Here is a 21500-nt window from a genome sequence, read left to right on the forward strand (position 1 = left end):
CTAAACATACTTTTTCTGTTCTTCCATGAGGCAGTACTGCCATTCATTGAGGACCTCAGAAGACTTCAGTCATGACTGGAGTGGAAGGGGTGGATACGGGAGGAAATGATAGTGAATTAGACTGGAACTGAGCCCTGAGATGTGTCTCCTAGGTGACTACAAATCCAGTCAAGTTGACATGAATATTGAGTATCATAGCAGGCTCTGTGGCCTTTTGGGAACCCAAGGTAACTGTAATATTCCACTAATCTGTGATTGCTGAATTTTATGTCTTTTTTGTCCTGTTCAACTTTGAATTATTAAATACTAGAATAACATTCTGATTAATAAGAGGAGGAGAGAAAAGAGAGATGTCGGGACCTTTGGGATAGCATTGAAAATGTAAACGAGGAAAATACCTAATTAAAAAAAAAAAAAAAAAGAAAAAGAAAAGGGAGATGTCTGGGCATTTCTTGTCTTCTCTTTCCACAGATCCTTAGTCTCCTAATATGAACTTTCTATATCACTAGGAAGACATCTATCTATATCACTTTTGGGCCAGGCCTGACCATTTTAAAAAATAAGGATATAGTCCTTTGCTAAATATAACCCAGTTCTTTTAGAACTTTTAATTAGCTTTGTTTACATCTCTAGAAATAGCTATTAGTACTTGTAGCTAAAACATTGAATTAACATAAATCTTGTTTTCACCTAATACTTTTGTGTGTTTTAAAGTTAGTATTGCTAACACATTTGTCTATGTATTTATTTGTGTATATTTGTTTGTTTATTTATGTATGGTTTTTGGAGACAGTTTCTCTGTGTAGCCCTGGCTGTCTTAGAACTCACTCTATAGACCAGGCTGGACAACAAACTCAAGAGATCTACCTGCCTCTGCCTCCTGAGTGCTGTGATTAAAGGTGTGCATCATCTCGGGATGTAAAGTGCATAAATAAATTAATTAATGGGAAAAAAAGGTGTGAATCATCACTGCCCAGATATTTTTTAAAAAGATGTATTTATTATTATATGTAAGTACACTGTAGCTGTCTTTAGACACACCAGAAGAGGGCATCAGATCTCATTACAGATGGTTGTGAGTCACCATGTGGTTGCTGGGATTTGGACTCAGGACCTTCAGAAGAGCAGTCAAGGCTCTTACCCGCTAAGCCATCTCATCAGCCCCCTGCCCAGATATTTTTATATTTTAAAGTTCTACACTCAGTTATTTCCTCAAACAATCTATTACTCGGAACATAGTTTTTCAAGAAGAAAAAAAAAATGACAAAATGAATAGAATAGCTGTGAGTGGCTCATATTTGTAATTTTAGTATTCAGAAGGCAGAGCCAGGAGGATCAAGAATTTGAGCCCAGCCTGGGTTGCATGGCTACATCCTATCCCAAGCAAACATATATCTGTGACAAGATAACAAGATGACCAGATAAGTTGCAAACCTAGCAAATGTTCTGATGGAAAACCTGACACTGTCATCTGCAGCACACAAGGCCTTTGACATTCAGTATCAGCATGTAGCTTTTTTATGTATTAACAACAACAATAAAATAAGACTTAGCTGTGTGTGTTGATTACATGACTTTTTTTCCTTTTGTTTTTTGAGACAAGATCTTTCTATATGACCCAGACTGGCCTCAAACTTGATATCTTTCTGCCTCAGCTTAACACTGAGGTGGATTATTATGATGCCACCTGACTTAATATTTTTTAAATGTTTCTTTGTGGTCTGGCTATACAAAGTACTCTTTCTTTTTCATGAGATCTGAGTTTTAATTCAAATTCCCTGTTTCCTGGGTAGGAGAGCAAGCCAAACATCAAAATCAGGGTTAGAATTGAAAAAAAAAAAAAAAAAAACCCAGCTAAATTGTGTTCTTCACTTAGCATATACCAGCTATTGGGCTGAATACTTTATACATTAAGGTACAGCCTTAGCAGAATATGAAAATAGATATTACCATCCTCCCATCTCCCTTCCTCCCACCCAAGACTGGGCCTTGCTATGTATGACCTTGAACTCACAGAGGTCTTTTGGAGCCTGTCTTCTAAGTGCTGGGATTAAAGGCATGCATCATTATGCTTAGCTTGAAAGTAGGAATTACTATTATTTACATTATATGGATTAAAAAAATTGAAGCACATGGGCTGGTGAGGTGGCTCAGTGGGTAAGAGCACCCGACTGCTCTTCCGAAGGTCCGGAGTTCAAATCCCAGCAACCACATGGTGGCTAACAACCATCTGTAACAAGATCTGACACCCTCTTCTGGGGTGTCTGAATACTTACATATAATAAATAAATAAATCTTTAAAAAACAATTGAAGCACAGATAGATTATATATAATCTGCCTAGTTACTGAGAAAACCAAAATTTGAGCCAAGCAATGTAACGCCAATACTTCGTGGTTTTTTTGTTTATTTGTTTGGTTTTGTTGTTGTTGTTGTTGTTGTTGTTGTTTTTCTAGACAGGGCTTCTCTGTATAGCCCTGACTGTCCTGGAACTCACTTTGTAGACCAGGCTGGCCTCAAACTCAGAAATCCACCTGCCTCTGCCTCCCAAGTGCTGGGATTAAAGGTGTGTGCCACCACCGCCCGGCTCTTTTTTTCTTGAGACAAAAATCTTACTATGTAGCCCTCCTTGTCTTGTTTCAAAACTTCGTATATAGATCAGATTGGTTTTAACTCACAGAGATCTGCCAGCCTCTTTCCACAACAACAATAAAAACATCAATAACAATAATCTCTCTGGGGTGGGGTGTGATGAAGGAAGATGAGGGGAGCAGAGAGAAGCAGGATGTGGGGCCTTGCCAGGGTTTTAAAAGAGTGGTATAGTTATGAAAGGGAGGGAGGAGTGGAATCTGGAACAGCCTGGAAGTTAGGGTAGAAAGGAAGGAATTTGCCAGTGGCTTTGATATTACACATTGCAGGGGTGTGTTAATAGGGACCAAAGGAGCCTGGAGGTTATTGTGGGGCTTTGATTTGTGTTACAGGTATAATATGCCTTATCTGCAGTAATTGGTTGTAGGAAAGAGGTGAGAAATGATGGCTTCTACCTGAGTTTCTGAGGAATGTTGTGTGTAGGCTTTTATCTCTTTGCCAGCAATACTTTTCTGTTTAACTTGTCAGTTTCATCCTGAGCTGACTCCAGACTCTCATTTTAGGACATAGTGGCAAGGCCTTTTTTGGGAGGTTTGGGACTTAACAAAATTATGTGAATATGTGTGTTTCTATATACATGTGTGAGGGTGCATATAGATCCAGAGGTATTAGAACTTCTGGGACTGGAATTATAAGGGGTTGTGAACAATCTAGCATGGATTTAGTTTCATGTTGGAACTCCAGTCCTCTGAAAGAGCAGCAACTATTAACTACTGAGCCAACATCCAGCCTTCATTGTTTTGAAAGATGGAATTTCCATATCACCTAAAATCTGTATTATCACTTCATAATTTGGGGTCCTAATTGTCCACTTGTGCTCTGGTCCATGTGGTTGCTATAGTAACTGCTTTAAAAAGATTCAGTTAGCTTTGTTAGTGTTTTAGATTTCAATGTACTAATGTGTCTAAAGCCAGATTTTTATGTGGATTTACTTTTTTTGTTACTGTCTCTTAGCATTTCCAAAGCAGTGGCTTTGTTTACTTATTTATTGCAAAGCACTATAATATGTTGGAAAATACTCCAACAGTTCTTAAGTTAAATCAGTTTAGTTTATGCTCTTAGCCTAGATGATAAGCTCATTTAAACTTTTCTCTTGTCTGTTGCTCAGTCAAAGTTTAGTAAAATTGTTAACTGGCTCCCCCATTAAGGATAACTTTCAGAGTATCATGTAATACCATGGAACTTATTAAAAAACAAAACAAAACAACTGGTACCAAAAACTTCTTGGGATGTGTCTATTTTTAGACTTTTCTGGAAGGTGTCATACCCCAGAAGACGCTGCAGAGTCATCTGTGTCTGTATCTAGGATAGATGTCAGTAGCCTTGAGCACTGCAATTGTAGTAGATTCTGTCCCCGTGCTGTAATTAAGTCAGCCACAGAAGTCCCTATATTAGAGGGGCCTCTTCCTGCTGTATAGTGCTGCTGACTTTGTATTATAGGCCATGTTATTATGGACTGGGTAATTATTTTCCTGCATGGGTCTTGGTTTAACAGACTGATCCTCTGAGCCTCTTCCAGAAAGTGTTGTGTTTCCTTGAAAATGAGTGGTGGAAAAAAATTTTTCTTGAAATTATGAAAATTTCCTAGATAAAAAGTTTTTCTTTTTTCATACTCAAAACAATGCTAACATTTGAAGTATACTTCAAATGAATGATCTGTTTTACCAACTTCTTTTATCTGACAAAGATAGATTTTGTTTCATAGCAGAGAAGCATAAAAGTGAATTATTTTAGATTATATCTTGTGCTTGTTTAGGTGGCACTTGTGCTAAAGTCAGAGTGAGACAGATACATGTAGCCATTGTCTTCCTCGACTTGTCCTTTTGAAGTCTGTTATTATTTCTAGAATGTATGAGAAATAACAAAGGGTTCCAAATGTAAATTAAGGGACTGAAGAGATGGCTCAGTGGTTAAGAGCACTGGCTGCTCTTCTGGGGCACCCAAGTTTGATTCCCAGTACTCACATAACAGCTTGCAACTGCTGGTCCTGGTATACTTTTGCCTTTGGGGTATCCAGACACCACTGCACACCAGGCTGAACTGGAAGGAGTGGAGTTTATCCAGCAGGTGATTTACACAGGACCTTGGCTGGCAATGAGTGTGAGGAGAAACAGCTTTCTCCAAGACTGTTTTCAGTGAAATAGCTCTCTTTATTGGGGGTGAATAAGAGCTATATAAACCTTGGGGAGTGGGTAGGGGGTTTGGGAGTGAGTGTACATCATTGGCATGGCTGAGGTGGTGTGAATGCTTCATTTGCAAGAAGAGGAATTCTAGGTGCTAGCTAGACATATCTTTAAAGGGAGAGAGGAATTTAAACCTGTAATTTGCCACTAGGCTATGTGACTTCCTCAAGGGTAGTGGAGGTGGGACATGTAATCCCAGAGCAAGAAGGGAACAGTCCTACTCCTGCCAGTCTCAGGATGAGATTTTCCAGGTTTGAACACTTATCGACCTCACTCTTGCTCCAGACTGGCACCCCCAGTCACATGACTTTCTGGCCACACACACAACTGTCTATAACTGGAGTCTCAGGGGATCTGATACCTTCTGGTCACTGTGGACAAAGGCATGTATGAAGGCAAAATCATTCATACACATATGAAATGACAATTTTGGAATATTTTTAAAATAGAAATGTTGTAAGAATGTGCTTTCATTTTAATCCCAGGTGTAGGGATGTGAGGCTGCTTTGGACTGTCTGCAGCAGATGACTATGATTTGTTTCATGCTCTAGCAGAAGCATAGTTTTGCCAGTCATTTAGGTAGGTTGGTTTCAGTTTGTTAGTAGCCATGGTCAAAGAAGAAACAAAGGGAAAATAGGCTCAAATTCTGCTTCCCCCTCTATCCTTGTTGCTGTCCTATCTAGTGTTAGTGGGTAAAACCAGGGCACTGGGAGGAGGGTAAAGTGTGGGTAAAAGAAGAATCTACAAAGTATCGAAGGCCACCTACACATAAGATAAAAGGAAAGATAAATTAAGACAAATGCTGGAATTTACCTGTAGTCTTCAGTTTTGTTGACGTGTGTATGATATATAGAAATATATTATCTTTTCACTCAAAATATCTTTCTTATAGGTAAAACATAGTATATCATACCTTTAAACTTGATACATACTAGAGGAAATAATATGCCTTTAAGTCTGATTAGAAACAGTCTTTCTACAAAACTAAAATCTTCCTCAGAGCATGCATGTTTTCTTCACTGAGAAAGGAAAGCATACTGGAGAATGTTACACTGGGTATTTTATAATTCTGTGAAAGCCTTTTGAATCCAATTATCTGCTAACCTTCTAGGGGCACAACAGTCCAGAACCCTTTCTTTTGACTTACCCTCTTTTCTGTGATTAAGTTACCTTTCTAAGTACTTGGCTTTCCTCTTGTGAACATAAGGTGTTCCATCTGCCAGTTTATCATGGAGACTTAAAATGGAAACAAGAATAGTTTAATGACTTCTGTATACTCACTTAATAAAAGACAAGCTTAAAATGAAGAGAGTAGAATTATTTAAGACTTTATCTAGCTTATTCCCAATTTTTAGTTATTTTTATTCTGATGTCCAATTTTGAACAATGTTGTATTTTTATTATTAAGTTAAAGTATGTAATGTGGCAAAAATGAAATCTTGAACTTTGAATGCCCATGAAAAAGTTGAATCGAACTGACCTGTGTATCCTGGATATATTGGTTTTCTTTCCTTTTTATTCACCCTTCTTGTAAATTTTTGAAGCCAGTGACCCTTGTCTTGATCCCTCCTCTCCCCAAACGTGGGCCTAGCAACTTAAGTGATCAACACATGCCTATTAAATATATGAGCTAAGAATGATTTAGCACATCTACATATCTCATCAGTGTTTAACATTTTGTAGTTCAGAAACAATAGAATGGGAATTCCACATGGTTCAAACTAATACATTAAGTAGTTAGTGTAATGTGAGGGCATAGAGCCTAATCCATTTTGAAAATTTTTATTATCTGAGAACAACTGACATATAGAAAAAGTCGAAGGAAAATGAATAAACTTGAACTGGGGACTAGTTTGTTTAGTAGGTAGGAAAAAAGTGCTGGCTAGAACATTTTATTAAAATACGTATACATATAAAATCATATTGGTCAAAATAAGTTAACTAATTGTTTGCATTAAAATGCTTTATTGCCGTTTGTGGCATGATTTTATTTTTCTGTTTAAAAGGACTCGTTATAGTCTTCATCTATGTCTGATCTTTAACCATATTAGTTATTTTTTCCATCCTTTAAGAAAGCACTTTATCATTGAACTTGAAGCAATTGTACTATACACAGCCTTTCTTATTTTCTTTAACTGTTAACTTTAACAATTGCTAGCAGCATTACATTTCAGGGTTTTTGGATGGTATTGGAGTTATTTTTGAGGAGTTTATAAAGTTTATGCATATAGGAGAGTTTTAATTTCATTGCATATTCCGTTTGCATTGGCTTTGCCCTGTCCATTTCAGCATTCTATGAGCCTATGGAGATGCTGATTGTTTAGGCTGCAGATAGTTTTCTCTCTTAAACATTTTCCCTTGTCCTGATTCATAGTACTTACTTCCAAATTATTTTATTAGTTTTATTTCTTCCTGTTTCTGGAATATCTAGATTTATATATCTGTGTAATGTTCCTAACAAACATCTAATATAACATACACACTGAGAAAAGTACAGAAACACGAATGGATAGTTCATCAAGTAGTATAAGACTAACACCAAGGAGAAGGAAATAAAAGCAATGGGCATCTCAGAGTCACCCTTTATGCACGTCTCCATTGTAGCTCCTCACCTTTGCCAATTGCTATACATACTTTAGCCATAATAACTTTCCTTCATAATTTTCCATCCATAACTTAGTTTTTAAAATCTATTTTTAAACTTTATATGGGTAGAATCGTATTCTATATATTTTTCATGACTGATGTCTTTTATGTTTCATGAGGTTTTCTGGTTGTTATATATAATAGTAACTTTATTATATTATTACAAAATCTATTGTACAGTTATACCTTTCTTTGGCTGATGGAGATTTCTGTTGTTTCTATTATAGAGTTATGAATAGTGCTGGTATGAATATTTCACATATATGATCTGGGTAGTATACATGTTCATGAATTTCTATGAATATAATCATTATGGTGTAAAATATGTTTGTTCTTAACCTTGTTCTAGTATCTTTGTTTTCTATCTCTTTAATAGGAGAAAATTTTTAGTTTGGTTTTAAAGATTTCTATTCAATGACTGATCGTCATTGCTTTGGGTATAGATGAAGTGTGTAGCAGAGCAGAACTACTCAGTTTATTGCCAGGGAGCAAAAGAGAGGAAAATGGAGGGACTAGGGTCCTACTATCCACTTTTAGGGTGACCTTAATAACCTGAAGTCTCATCATTCGGCCACATTTCTTAAAGTTCTAACACTTCCTGATAGCTTGTGTTGGCAGAAAAACAAAAACAACAAACAAACAAACCCCAGTCATCTCAGTTAGTTATAGAGATTGGTGATACATGGCTATCAAGGGGGCTAAAGATAGCCCAAGATAATTATGGCTCTGGATCTGTAATATTTCTACTGACCAAATATAAACTCCCATTCCCTCCCCTGGAATTCCTCCTTTATCGCCTGCATCAGAATTTCAGTTTAGTTATTCATTTTTGTAGGCATAAATATTTTGCAACCTACTTTTAATAAGGGTCCAATCTCTCTTCTTGCCCACTACCCACCAGAGATAATGGAAAAGAAAAGTTATTAGGATTTGGGGAAACTGGGTCTGTTCAGCAATAGTTCTTTGGGGGCGAGCTTCTTTGCCAGCAGTTCAGTCCCGTAGCAAACACCAAATATGACTCAGCAGCTGCAGATCAGCCCTCTAGGCAGTCAGATACCACACATGAACTGGCAGGTATAGACCAGTCCTTTAGGCAGGCAGACACCAGGCAGGAACCAGCAACTGTAGTTCGATCCTAAAGAAACTGTCAGGCTCTCCAACTGGTCTGAAGTGAGGTCACTGAAGCAGCAAGTTACCACAGGAACCTCATAAGCAGTTCTTGGGTGAGTTTCTCTCATGGATGCATTACCACAAGTTGAGCTCAACAACACTATGTAAGGCAAACCGATACATGTGTGTCGTTAGTGAAGAATAGCTAGGTGGAGCAAACCAAACCAATGCTCATTGCTTGTCTCCCACTATCCATGGGGGTCACATTTATACTCATATGCATCCTTTCATGTGTTTGCTACATCAAAACATCCTTTCACCTGTGTCTCCTTTTTCAGGAAAACATTCTTTTATGTGCCTGCTCCAGCAAAATATTCTTTCACCTGTGTGCTCCAGCAAAACATTGTTTGACATAACTGACTTTCCAAACAAACCAGAAGTTTCCACTTTACATTTCTATTTTGTTCTTTTATTTTTTTTTTAATATACCACTAAAACAACATAAGTTAACAATTACTTGTCAGGCTTAATAATGAGTTTTACATTTTTCTTTCACATTATTAACAATGATTATTACATAAAATCACTCACAAATTGGCCATCAATGCCTCACATTCATAATGGCTTCCAAATTCTCCATTTGGGAATACAAGGTGGAGGGTGATACCATGAACTCAAATATAGGTCACAGAGTAAAATATTTGAGACAAATATGTACATGCACACACACAGAGCGAGAGAGAAAGAGAGGGAGAGAGGAAGTGGAGGGAAGGGAAGGGAGAGAGAGAGAGAAGTATGAGCATGATCAAGCTAGAGTCTTCATGCATGCCACCCAAATGCTGTCTCAGTGATTTATCCTCTTAGTGTTGATGATTAGAGATTGCTTTTAAAAATATTTTAGCCATATGAATTGACCTCAAAGTAAAGATACTGAGTAGGCAATTTCAGGTACACTTCAATCTCAGGACTGATAAGTGAAAAAGCAAGAAAATTAATGAGGAGCCATTGATATGTGATTCTCTAGTTACACACTTGGTCTGGTACAAATACTTGTATATGAGTAGATTTTGGAGTCATAAAGATGAGTGAGATTTGGTAGAGGAAGAAGAAAATAGGTGTGAAAGAACTCTCATTCACCAGCACATCAGGGCAGGCAGAGGAAGAAAACTCAGAGAATGCTGAGAGGTGCAGTTAAAGCCCCATGTGAAGGATAAGAGGTTTATACAAACCAATGCTGGAAGTTCAGAATCAGAGCAGCCGGAGTGAGATAAGGCTTAGAAAACATCTGTATTGAGAGACTGATTAGTGTCACAGTAGAAACTTCTGGATCCTGACATCTGTAACTCATTTCACTAACAGGTAAGTTGGGTGTTACCTTTGTGTTAGCTGTCAGACAGTTAAATGTTCTTCTTGGTAGTTAAGATTTCTATGCTATTAAAAGCCAAATGATATGTGATTATAAAATCATTCAAATTGTTTTGGGATTCAGTGGCCAGCTGGGAGGTAGGTTATTTCCTTGAAGGTCATTTCCTTCTGAGAAACTCATTCATAAATATCAGTCTCTTCTCAGCTTTATCTGGAATAAGGACATAATATACTGAGGTGGAAATAGGAGAATGTTGAACTTGTAGCTAGTCTGGACTATGTAGTGACACTCTGTTTCAGAACAAAACAGAAGAAGAGGTAGAAGAAGAAAGAAAGTCTAATTAGCTAATCAAAAATATGAAAAAGGTTTTGAAATATACCTTCATGTGATTGTAATTCTATATGGATTCAAATCTTACAATGTCTTTCTTGACCCAAAGTTTATGAAAGAAGAACAAATTTTACAGGTCAAACTCACTCTTCCCTTGAAGGTGTGAAGATGGTCTGGACTTTAAGTGTACAATATTCTGTGAGGAGACTGAGAATATAGTTTATATCCTCCCTGGAAATGCTACTGTGATCATGATTGGTACTTCTATTGATATACTTGTGACAGTGACTGTTTGACATTTAAGTTTTTCATTTCCAGTTTTATTTCAGTTTGGGTTTTTTTTTTTTTTTTAGTGGTTCTATTTCTTTGTTAAATTTCATGTTCATTTCTTGAATTGTTTTAATTATTTCACTCCACTGTTTAGGTTTTATGGTCTTAGTTAAGGCATCTATTCATATCCTCTTTAATATTACTTGCTATTTTGAAGTCCCTGTCTTATGCTTAAGCTAAATTACTTTTCTCAGAGCCTCTTGCAACAAGGTTGCTGGCTTCTGGAGGAGACATATTGTCTTGATTGTTTATGTTTGTGGTTAGAACCTTGCAGTGAGGGAAAACAAAAGTATACTGTAAAGATGCAGGAGCAGGCTAAACTGAGAAATTGATAGCAGTGAGAGACCTTAGGCTTATTTATTTGTTTATTTGTATATTACTTTAAAATTAAAATATAGTTACATTACTTCCCTCTCCCTCACCTCCCTCCAACCATTCTCATGCCTCTCCCTCCCCTACTCCCTTTCAAATGGATGACCTCTTATTCTTTTATTACTATCATTACATATATATGTATTTATGTGAATAAATATAAATATAACCTAATAAGTCTGTTTAGTATTGCTTGTATGTATATGCTTTTAGGGCTGGTTATTTGGTATTGGATAACAAATTAGGGTTTATTTATTTATTTATAGTATCTATTTATATTATTTCATTTTATGTGTTATGTTTACTTGCATGTATGTCTATACCCCACTTGTGTACATAGTTCCCACAAAGAATTATGCTAGAAGAGGGCATTGGACTTCCTGCAACTGGAGTTATGGATGGTTGTGAGCCACTTTGTGGTGCTGAAAATCAAACCCAAGTTCTCAAGAAATGCAACCAGTACACTTAAACTTAAGTTCCTAACCTTCTTACCAGTCCCATAGAGACATGACAAATCAATCCATCCTTTTGTCTGAGGAATTCCTTATCATTTCCATTATAGTTATTCCTTGTAACCATAATATAAACATAAATTTTCTTAGAAAGTCTGGCAAATTTTTGTATTTTAGTCAACAATTGAAAAATATAGGATATACTGCATTATAACTTCATGTAGATATCAAAAAATGGTTCTGGGATAGTGGGAAAGGTGGTAGTAGACATTTTGTTGAATATAGGACTTCATTGATATCAAAGAGTGTTTGAGATTTATATAACAGAAATTTCAGTAAAAAGCAGGAGACAATGCATGTTCCCAGACTGAAGTGCAGGTTCTCAGTTCCTTCATATAGAACTGCATACTGGTGACTGGGTCCACATAGATACCACCAGTAGACAGGCACTTAGCTTTCTTGGACTATCTATGCCTTGAAAACCCTTCTGGCTATTCCAGAACCCCTAGCTGAGTAGTATCTGCTTACCAGATGCAGTTCATTCAATACTTATAGACTAAGTCTATTGGATTATGGCACAACTTTGTTCAAAGTCCTTAATGTTTCATTTTTATTAAGTTGGAGATAGGTGCATGACACCACAAGCACAATAAATAATAAATAGTACATAATAAATAAATAAATAATAAACAGTATTTATTTCAAGAGTAGAAGAATTAAAGGTTAGGTTCCCAGGCACTCCTATGCTTCCTATTGGACATGGTGGTGAATTCAGTCCAACCACTGGACTGAGTGAGGGGTCCCCGATGGAGGAGTTGGAGAAGGGACTGAAAGAGCTGAGGGGGTTTGCAGCCCCATGGGGGGAGCAACAGTGTCAATTTGCCAGACCCCCCGGAGCTCCTGGGGACTGGACCACCAATGAAAGAGTACACATGGAGGGACCCATGGCTCTGGCCGCGTATGTGGCAGAGGATGGCCTTGATGGACATACGTGGGAGGAGCAGCCCTTGGGCCTGAGGGGTTCGATGCCCCAGTGTAGGGGAATGCCAGGGTGGAAAGGCGGGGAGTGGGTGGGTGAGTGGTGGAGAGGCAGGGGGAGCGGGGATGGGATAGGGGGTTCCGGAGGGTAGACCTGGAAAGGGGATAACATTAGAAAATACCCAATAAAAGAAAAGGAAAACAAAAACAAAAACAAACAAAACAAACAAACAAACATTGATTCTTCCTCTGGGACTTTGTTAGACTCCCAGAGAATATCATAGAGGATCAAAAATGCCAGAGTTGGTGGCAGAAACAGCAGAAAAAGGAGTATCAGATACAGGAGTAACTAGGACACCCCTCAGAACAATATCTGAGTAGTATCACGAGTTTGGATAACATCCTTACCTCTGACTACATCCTGCTCTGTCTCCAGTTTAGCTTTGTTCTCTTTCTTTGACTCTCAGAAAATAAACTCTTTAGAGTCCTCAGGTTGTTTTGTTGAGTTAAAAAAAACATTTAAAAATTTTTTATTTGCCTAAGAATGTTTTAATGAATATATATTTGCACTATGTGTGCGCCAGGTATTACCAGAGGTTAGAAGGTGTTTAGTAGAAGGCACCAGATCCCTTGGAACCAGAGTAATGGATGGTTGTGCACAATTGTGTGGGTGCGGGGAATTGAACTTAGGTTCTCTGCAAGAGCAAAAAGTACTCTTAACTGTGGAGCCATCTCTGCAGCCCTGTCTTAAGTGCTAAGCAGGAAAGTCCTCCTCCCTTTACCCCATCCTACTGTGATGCTGGGGATACAAATATTCTACCAGTGAACTGTATTGTTAGCCAATGAACTATAATATTAGCCTAGCTGATGACAAGTTCCAGCTACCATGGAGGGAGAAATTAATTGACCCACCTGGGATCAGTTGTTTGCTGGCAAACTGTTCCCCAATATCAAGGATAAAGGTTTGTGTATATAAACATACTCTCTAAGCCAAACCTTGAAACAATAAGAAATTGAAGCATATAGTGATAATGTAGTTAGAGAAATACATAGTTGTGTATAGCCAGATGTGTTTTGTTTTACTGTCTTGAAGATTAAACTTTAGTGCCTGAACATGCTATGTTGTGTTCTACCAATGAGTTACATTCTTGACCCCTAAATGGCTAAATTTGATCTCTTCTTTAACACTTAGATCTGAGAGGATTGTTCAGTTACATTCCAGAAATTTTAGTAGCAAAACTTTTCTTATTAAGTGCATTTTCAAGGTCTACTTGACAGATGGAGGAAATTTAAGGATATTCAATCAGCCAGGCAGTGGTGGTGCACACCTTTAATCCCAGCACTTGGGAGGCAGAGACAGGCGGATTTCTGAGTTTGAAGCCAGCCTGGTCTACAAAGTGAGTTCCAGGACAGCCAGGACTATACAGAGAAACCCTGTCTTGAAAAAAAAAAAAAAAAAACCAAACAAACAAAAAAAAACAAACAAAAGAAAAGAATATTCAATCAATGAAGGTGATTTTTTAGATCTCAAGTGTTGGAAATCAGGGAGTAAATTTAAGATTTAGCCAGTTGTAAAATTTTGGTTTCTCCAAAGTTCATTATACTCTTTCTTCCTTCCTTCCTTCCTTCCTTCCTTCCTTCCTTCCTTCCTTCCTTCCTTTCCTTCCTTCCTTCCTTCCTTCCTTCCTTCCTTCCTTCCTTCCTTCCTTCCTTCCTTCTTTCTTTCTTTCTTTCTTTCTTTCTTTCTTTCTTTCTTTCTTTCTTTCTTTCTTTCTTTCTTTCTTTCCTTTTTGAATGCACCAAACACATTCACATTTATTTTTTTTAAGCATATGACAAAAATCCAAATTACCAGCTTTTTTAAACCTAAGCTTAACATTACATATTTAAACAATAGTCAAACTGACGAGGTTGCCGACATCCATGCACAACTAGAAAACATCCTTAGTGTACACTAAACCAGAAATGTATTACCATTGATGCAGTAATAGCTTTCATCACTAAATACTGAAAATAAAATTGAAGTATTTCTGTAGATTCATCTGGCAATGTTTTCACAGCAGGCTGACACTACTCACAATTCACCACAATGGGAAGCAGATCCATGCTGGTGTTACAGACAATCTCATCCTATCACTACTCAAAAGTCACAGGGCTCGCCTCAGATTACGATTTGTTTAAAGCAAAGTGCATACAGAGATTACAACAATTTAAAGGACAAAAGAAATAGAAAGTAAGGTCCTATTTTGTGGTCCCAACAACAAACTCAAAAATCTGATAGATAGAGGCTCCAACGAGCTTTTTTATAAATACTTTAGTTTAGGTACAGTTATACAGAAAGTCGAGTTCGTTTCAAATCTTCAAAAAAAAAAAGTTCCTGTTATTCCTCAAATGGTGCTTGTTATGGTTTAACATTTCTGTTAAATGCGTGCGTTGAGTTACTTGTTATCGAAGCGTAGCAGGTGCTCCTTACCATTTATTGTCAAGGACTTTAACTGCCCATCTTCTTCAACTTCTACTCTTTCTTGACCGTTCTCCACAATTCTCTTTGTCGTGATTTTTTTGCCATTAACTATCTTAGTTGAAGTTGATATTGATTTGAAGTTGCCCATTCCACTGCCGCCAAATAACGTTGAAGAAAATGGCCTAGTGACCCAAATGGAGTAAAGCCTGTATCAAAAGCAGGAAATCCACTTCCAAAAGAAGGAAATCCACTGAAGGTAGAGAAAAATGAGCCAGCACCTTGGCTTCTACTTCCTCGGGGACCCCTTCGGTTTCCAAAAAAAGTCATCAAATGGGTCTTCAAAGAAGTCAAATGAAAATGGGTCCCTTCTACCAAAAAATTCCCTGAAGACATCATCTGGGTTCCGGAATGTGAAGCCAAACTCAAATGGACTGTCCTCCACCACCATTTAATCCTTCTTTGCCATATTTGTCATAGATGTTCCGCTTTTTAGCATCCGATAACACTTCATATGCCTCAGCTACTTGTTTGAACTTCTGCTCTGCTTCTTCTTTATTTTTAGGATTTTTGTCCGGGTGCCATTTAAGTGCCTGTTTTCGATATGCCTTTTTAATGTCCTCAGGTGAGGCATGTCTCTGCACGCCCAGCACTTCATAGTAATCCACCATGTTTTAACTGATTGTTAGAATAAATCCGAGGACACGGCGGCCAGCAAGGAGGGAAGTCGGGCGGCCGGTCTCCTCGCGGCTGTGGCACAGCTGCGCTGGTGGCGGTGGCGGCGGTGGCGTCTCCCATTATACTCTTTCTTAAAAAGGATTTATTTATTTATGTATTTTATGTATATGAGTGCTCTGTTTGTATGTATATCTGCATGCCAGAAGAGGGCATTGGATCCCATTGTAGATGTTTGCGAACCACCATGTGGCTGCTGGAAATTGAACTGAAGACCTCTAGAAGAGCAGCCAGTACTCTTAACTGCTGAGGCATCTCTGCAGCTTCCATTATAACTGTGTCTTTAAAGTTCATCAATAATTTTCTTCAGTATTAAATATTCTGGACTTAGTGATTTATTTAAATACTGAGGTTTATTTATTTCATTAATTTTTTATTCACTTTGTGTCCCTATCACAGCCCCACTCTCTCCTGGTCCCACCCCACACAGTCTCTCCTCCATCCCCCTTTCTTTTCTTCTCTGAGAAGGGGAAGTTCCTTGACCCCACCTCTGTACCAACCCACTCTGGCATATCAAGTCACTACAGGACTAGGCAATCCTCTCCTATTGAGGCCAGACAGGAGTCCCAGCTCAGAGGAATGAGATCCACAGGCAGGCAAAATAGTCAGGGACAGCCCCTACTCCAGTTGTTGGGGGACTTGCATGAAGGCCAAGCTGCACATCTACTACATATGTTCAGGAGGTCTAGTTTCACCCCATGCTTGCATTTTGATTGGTGGTTCAGTTTCTGGGAGGCCTCAAAAATCCAGGTTAGTTGAATCTATTGGTGTTCTAGTAGAGCTCCTATCCTCTTCTGGTCCCTCAGTCCTTCCCCCAACTCTTCCACAAGACTTCTCAAGCTCTGTCTAATGTTTGGTCTTGGGTTTCTGCATGTTTCTATCAACTGCTAGGTGGAACCCCTCAGAAGACAGCAATGCTAGGCTCCTGTCTGCAAGCAAAACAGAGTATCATTAATAGTGTCAGGGATTGGTTCTTGCCCATGGGATGGGTCTCAAGTTGGGCCAGTCATTGGTTTGCCATTTCCTCAGAATCTGCTCCATCTTTGTCCCTGCATACCTTGTAGGGACACATTTTGGGTTGAAAGTTTTGTGGGTTGGTTAGTGTTCTTATCTCTCCACTGGGAGTCTAGCTACAGGAGGTGACCACTTCAGGCTCCGTATCTCCTACTGCCAGGAGTCTTAGCTATAGTAACTCCCAGAAACTTCCTAGAGCCCCCCATCCCTGGTCTCTGGCATCATCCTAGAGATGCCCACCTTCATTCTCTCCTCTGCTCTCCTTACACCTGAGCCAGCTGTTCCATTCCCCTTCCCAGCCCCTTTCCTACTCAGTTCCCTCCATCCATCTACCTCCAATGACTATTTTATTTCCCTTTCTGAGAATGCAAGCATCCTCCCTTGAGCCCTCCTTGTTATTAGGCTTCTTTGCATCTGTGGATTATATTGTGGTTATCCTATGCTTATGGCTGAATAGTTTGAGGAGTATTGGTATTAGCTCTTCTTTGAAAGGCTGGTAGAATTCTGTGCTAAAACCATTTGGCCCTGGGCTTTTTTTTTTCTTCTTCTTTTAATTGGGAGACTTTTAATGACTGCTTCTATTTCCTTAGGGGTTATAGGACTATTTAGATTGTTTACCTGATCTTGATTTAAGTTTGGTAAGTGGAATCTATCCTGAAAATCATCCTTTTAGTTTAGATTTTCTAATTTTGTGGAGTAAAGACTTTTGAAGTAAGACTTAATGATTCTTTGAATTTCCCAAGTGTCTGTTGTTAGGATGCCTTTTCATTTCTGATTTTGTTAATTTGGATATTAACAAACTGCCTTTTGGTTAGTTTGGCTAAGGATTTGTCTATCTTGTTGATTTTCTCACAGAACCAGCTCTTGGTTTTGTTGAATCCTTGTTTCTTGTTGTTTCTAACTAGTCAATTAGAGTTTGTTTCTAATCAGTTAAAAAGCCCAGGACCAGATGGTTTTAGCACAGGATTCTACCAGACTTTTGAAGAAGAGTTAGTACCAATACTTCTCAAACTATTCCACAAAATAGAGACAGAAGGAACATTGCCAAACTCATTCTATGAGGCCACAGTTACCCTGATACCAACACCACACATACTCAACAAGGAAAGAATTTCAGACTTATTTCCCTTATAAACATTGATGTAAAAATGTTGCAATTTGATCCCTGAATTTGATTATATCCTGTGGTCTACTCCTCTTGGGTGTGTTTGCTTCTTTTTGTTTTAGGTGTGTTATTAAGTTGCTAGCATGGTATCTCTCCAATTTCTTTATGAAGGAAATTAGTGGTAGGGATTTTCCTTTTAGCACTGCTTTCATTGTGTCCCATAAATTTTGATATGTTATGCCTTCATTATTCTTTGAATTCTAGAAAGTCTTTCATTTCTTTATTTCTTCTTTGATCCAGCGGTCATTGAGTAAAGCATTGTTCAGTTTCCATGAGTTTGTAGGCTTTCTCTTATTTCTGATGTTGAAGCCCATGGTGGAATGATAAGATGCAAGGGGTTATTTCAATCTTTTTGTATCATTGAGGCTTGCTTCCTGACTAGGTATATGGTCAATTTTGGAGAAGGTTCCACGAGGTGCTGAAAGTATATTCTTTTGTGTCCTGGTGAAACATTCTATAGATATCTGTTGAGTCCATTTGATTCATAATGTTAGTTTCATTATTTCTCTGTTTAGTTTCTGTCTTGATAACCTGTCCATTGGTGAGAGTCGATGTTGAAGTCTCCCATTATTAAATTGTAGGGTTTGATGTATGATTTAAGCTTTAGTAATGTTTCTTCTACAAAAGTGGGTGCCCTGGAATTAGGGGTATAGATGTTCAGAATTGAGATGTCATCTTGGTGGATTTTTCCTTTGATGGGTGTGAAGTGTCCTTCCATATCTCTTTTAATTACTTTTGGTTGAAAGTCTATTTTATTAGGCATTAGAATGGCTACTCCAGCTTGTTTCTTGTTTCTGTTTGCTTGGAAGACATTTTTCTAGCCCTTTCCTCTGAGGATTACCTATCCTTGTTGCTGAGGTTGCTTGTATGCAGCAGAGTGATGGATCCTGTTTACTCATCCACATTAGCCTGTGTCTTTTAGTTGGTACATTGTGTCCATTGATGTTGAGAGATATTAATGACCAATGATTGTTAATTTCTGTTATTTTGATGTTGGTGATGGTCGTTTAAGTGTGTTTCTCATTTTTTGGTTTTGCTGGTGTGGAATTATTTCTTGTGTTTTCATGGGTGTAGTTACCCTCCTTGTGTTGAAGTTTCTCTTCTGGTATCCTTCGTAGAGCTGGATTAGTGGAAAGATATTGCTTAAATTTGGTCTTTTCATGAAATATCTTGTTTTCTCCACCTATGGTGATTGAAAGTTTTGCCGGTATATAGTAGTCTGATCTGGCATTTGTGATCTCTATAGCAGATCTGTCCAGGCCCTTCTGGCTTTTAGAGTCTCTGTTGAGAATTATGATGTAATTTTAATAAGTCTGCTTTTATATGTTACTTGGCCTTTATCCTTTGCAGCTTTTAATATATTTTCTTTGTTCAGTACATTTAATGTTTTGATTATTATGTGGTAAGAGTTTTCTTTTTTGGTTCAATCTATTTGGTATCCTGTAAGCTTCTTGTATTTTTAAGGTTAGAGAAATTTTCTTCTATGATTTTGTTAAATATATTTTCTGGGCCACTGAGCTGGGAATCATCTTCTTCTATTCCTATTATTCTTAGTGTCCCAAATTTCTAGGATGTTTGTGTTAGAATACTTTTAGATTTAGCATTTTCTTTGACCAATGTGTCAATTTGTTCTATTGTATCTTCTACCTCAGATTCTCTCTTCCATGTCTTGTATTCCGTTGGTGATGCTTGCGCCTATACTTTCTGTTCTTTTTCCTAGGTTTTTCGTTTCCATGATTGCCTCAGTTTTTTGTTTTCTTTGTTTCTATTTCCATTTTCAAGTCTTGAACAGTTTTGTTCATTTCCTTCACCTATTTGATTGTATTTTCCTCTATTTCTTTATATTTATTTGTTTCCGCTTTAAGGACCTTTGCCTGTTTGATTGGTTTCCCCCCCATGTTTCTTTAATTGATTTATTTGTTTTCTCTCCAAAAGTCCTCTATTATCTTCATTAGATAAGATTTAAGGTCATTTTCTTGCACTTCAGGTGTGTTAGGATATCCAGGGCTTGCTGTAGCAGGGTAGCTGGGTTCTTGTGGTGCCATATTGCCCTGGCTTGTGTGGATTGAGTTTTTATTCTAGCCTTTAGACATTTGTTTGTCCATTGTGTTGGCAGGCCTGGTAGTCCCTGATGGCAGCAGGCCTCCAGAGATGTAGGCAGAGCTTTAACCCGAGAAATGGAGTATTTCAGGTTTATTTTTATTTTATTTATTTTTTGTGTGTATGGGTATTTTACTTTCATGTGTACTATTTGTGTACCTGGTGCCTAGAGATACCAGAAGAGAGCATCAGATTCCCTGGAACAGAAGTTACAGAAGGTTGAGCTGCTAGGTAGGCACTGGGAATAAAACCTAAGTCCTCTGAAAAGCAGCCAGTGCTCTTAAGTGCTAAGCTATCTCTTGTCGCAATTTTCAGTTTTTTAAATATTTCTTTTATGTGAGTGTGTGTGTGTGTGTGTGTGTGTGTGTGAGTGTGTGTGTGTGAGTGAGTGTACACACATCACGTATATATATATGCATACAAAGGGTGAGTGTGAACAATAATTCTTGGGAGTTTGTTTCTCTTTCTGGGAATTGAACTCAGTTTGCCAGGCTTGGCTGCACAAGCCTTTGTCTTCTGAGCCACCTAGTGGCCACTTAATGCTTTTTTAAAAAAAAAATTACTCATACTTCAGAATCACAAATTCTCTGTTCTCTTTATTCTCCTCTGATTGCTATTCCTCCTGTTTTCTGATTTCTCTTTATTCATCCTGCTCTGCAGTGGGTTGAGGATCATAACTTGAGCTCTGCTTTTTTGTTTTTACTGAATTTCATAGATTTTCCAGAATCACCAACTGGATAACTTAACATCCTATAATGAGTATCATTCCAATGAAATTACCAATATCAGCAGTATTCTTGGTTTACCTAGGGTAGATACAATGAACTTTTCTTTGACACTTTTGAGTGTCTGATCAAGATGAGAGAAGTTTTTCTTTGTGGAGATTCTAGAAATATTTCTTTTCCTTAATTCCCATTGTCGTGACTGCATACCACTGGAAACGCTTCTTCAATCATCTCTTACAGTTTTACTGCAGTTTTTCTAAGACTTTCATTCAGGGGTTCACAGCCAGGAATCACACCTGAATTATGAATGCTGCAGGCTCCATTAAAATTTGTATCTTTGCAGTAGTGAGAAGGATAAAAGCAAGGTCTATTGTAGATATGAGGGAGAGTACAGCCAGAGACATCTGGAAGACTTCAGTGCAGGGAGAAAATGTGACAGACTGAACATGGCCACTAGACTGAACTGGGCCATGGGTGGAGGGACATAAAAGTGAAAGAGCAGTGAGAGGGGACTGAGAGCCAAGAGCAGAAGACCAAGAGACCTCTTTCCTATATAGCCTAAAATGGCAAGGTGTATTAGTCAGGGTTCTCTAGAGTCACAGAACTTATGGGTAGTCTCTATATAGTAAAGGAATTTATTGATGACTTACAGTCTGCAGTCCAATTCCCAACAATGGTTCAGTAGTAGCTGTGAACGGAAGTCCAAGGATCTAGCAGTTACTCAGTCCCACATGGCAAGCAGGCAAAGGAGCGAGAGCACGACTTCCTTCTTCCAATGTCCTTATATGGTCTCCAGCAGAAGGTGTAGCCCAGATTAAAGGTGTGTGCCACCACATCTTTAAACCTAGATGACTTTGCACTCGGAGATCTCCCTGTCTTCAAGAT

General features: G+C 38.2%; 1 protein-coding gene and 1 pseudogene across 14 annotated transcripts in view; one reads left to right on the forward strand and one right to left on the reverse strand.

Moving 5' to 3' along the window:
• The window catches only part of Bicd1 (BICD cargo adaptor 1), a 154506-nt gene that overhangs the window by 10103 nt on the left and 122903 nt on the right, over positions 1-21500 (forward strand). The window lies entirely within an intron of this gene.
• Gm15785 lies at positions 14272-15665 on the reverse strand (annotated as a pseudogene).

This window comes from Mus musculus, chromosome 6 (genome assembly GCF_000001635.26).
Source record: "Mus musculus strain C57BL/6J chromosome 6, GRCm38.p6 C57BL/6J".
In the NCBI taxonomy this organism is placed as follows: Eukaryota; Metazoa; Chordata; class Mammalia; order Rodentia; family Muridae; genus Mus; species Mus musculus.